Source organism: Hemibagrus wyckioides, linkage group LG24, assembly GCF_019097595.1.
Source record: "Hemibagrus wyckioides isolate EC202008001 linkage group LG24, SWU_Hwy_1.0, whole genome shotgun sequence".
NCBI classification, from domain to species: domain Eukaryota; kingdom Metazoa; phylum Chordata; class Actinopteri; order Siluriformes; family Bagridae; genus Hemibagrus; species Hemibagrus wyckioides.
In genome coordinates, this window is record NC_080733.1 from 317,096 (window position 1) to 319,830 (window position 2,735).

Sequence of the window (2,735 nt, forward strand, 5' to 3'; positions counted from 1 at the left end):
GATGATGATGATGATGATGATGATGATAAACACTAGAGAGTGTGATGATGATGATGATGATGATGATGATGATGATGATGATGATAAACACTGGAGAGTGTGATGATGATGATGATGATGATGATAAACACTAGAGAGTGTGATGATGATGATGATGATGATGATGATGATGATGATGATGATAAACACTGGAGAGTGTGATGATGATGATGATGATGATGATGATGATAAACACTGGAGAGTGTGATGATGATGATGATGATGATGATGATGATGATGATGATGAACACTAGAGAGTGTGATGATGATGATGATGATGATGATGATGATGATGATGAACACTAGAGAGTGTGATGATGATGATGATGATGATGATGATGAACACTAGAGAGTGTGATGATGATGATGATGATGATGATGATGATGAACACTAGAGAGTGTGATGATGATGATGATGATGATGATGATGATGATGATGATGATGATGATGATGATAAACACTGGAGAGTGTGATGATGATGATGATGATGATGATGATGATGATGAACACTAGAGAGTGTGATGATGATGATGATGATGATGATGATGATAAACACTGGAGAGTGTGATGATGATGATGATGATGATGATGATGATGATGATGATGATGATGATGAACACTAGAGAGTGTGATGATGATGATGATGATGATGATGATGATGATGATGATAAACACTGGATAGTGTGATGATGATGATGATGATGATGATGATGATGAACACTAGAGAGTGTGATGATGATGATGATGATGATGATGATGATGATAAACACTAGAGAGTGTGATGATGATGATGATGATGATGATGATGATGATAAACACTGGAGAGTGTGATGATGATGATGATGATGATGATGATGATAAACACTGGAGAGTGTGATGATGATGATGATGATGATGATGATGATGAACACTAGAGAGTGTGATGATGATGATGATGATGATGATGATGATGATGATGATAAACACTGGAGAGTGTGATGATGATGATGATGATGATGATGATGATGATGATGATGATGAACACTAGAGAGTGTGATGATGATGATGATGATGATGATGATGATGATGATAAACACTGGATAGTGTGATGATGATGATGATGATGATGATGATGATGATGATGAACACTAGAGAGTGTGATGATGATGATGATGATGATGATGATAAACACTAGAGAGTGTGATGATGATGATGATGATGATGATGATGATGATGATAAACACTGGAGAGTGTGATGATGATGATGATGATGATGATAAACACTGGAGAGTGTGATGATGATGATGATGATGATGATGATGATAAACACTGGAGAGTGTGATGATGATGATGATGATGATGATGATGAACACTAGAGAGTGTGATGATGATGATGATGATGATGATGATAAACACTGGAGAGTGTGATGATGATGATGATGATGATGATGATGATAAACACTAGAGAGTGTGATGATGATGATGATGATGATGATGATGAACACTAGAGAGTGTGATGATGATGATGATGATGATGATGATGATGATGATGAACACTAGAGAGTGTGATGATGATGATGATGATGATGATGATGATGATGATGATAAACACTAGAGAGTGTGATGATGATGATGATGATGATGATGATGATGATGATGATGATAAACACTGGAGAGTGTGATGATGATGATGATGATGATGATGATGATGATGAACACTAGAGAGTGTGATGATGATGATGATGATGATGATGATGATAAACACTAGAGAGTGTGATGATGATGATGATGATGATGATGATGATGATGATAAACACTAGAGAGTGTGATGATGATGATGATGATGATGATGATGATGATGATGATAAACACTAGAGAGTGTGATGATGATGATGATGATGATGATGATGATGATGATAAACACTGGAGAGTGTGATGATGATGATGATGATGATGATGATGATGATGATGAACACTAGAGAGTGTGATGATGATGATGATGATGATAAACACTGGAGAGTGTGATGATGATGATGATGATGATGATGATGATGATGATGATGATGATGATGATGATGATGAACACTAGAGAGTGTGATGATGATGATGATGATGATGATGAACACTAGAGAGTGTGATGATGATGATGATGATGATGATGATGATGATGATGATGATGATGAACACTAGAGAGTGTGATGATGATGATGATGATGATGATGATGATGATGAACACTAGAGAGTGTGATGATGATGATGATGATGATGATGATGATGAACACTAGAGAGTGTGATGATGATGATGATGATGATGATGATGATGATGATGAACACTAGAGAGTGTGATGATGATGATGATGATGATGATAAACACTGGAGAGTGTGATGATGATGATGATGATGATGATGATGATAAACACTAGAGAGTGTGATGATGATGATGATGATGATGATGATGATGATGATGATGATAAACACTAGAGAGTGTGATGATGATGATGATGATGATGATGATGATGATGATAAACACTAGAGAGTGTGATGATGATGATGATGATGATGATGATGATGATGATGATGATGATAAACACTGGAGAGTGTGATGATGATGATGATGATGATGATGATGATGATGATGATAAACACTAGAGAGTGTGATGATGATGATGATGATGATGATGATGATGATGATGATGATGATAAACACTGGAGAGTG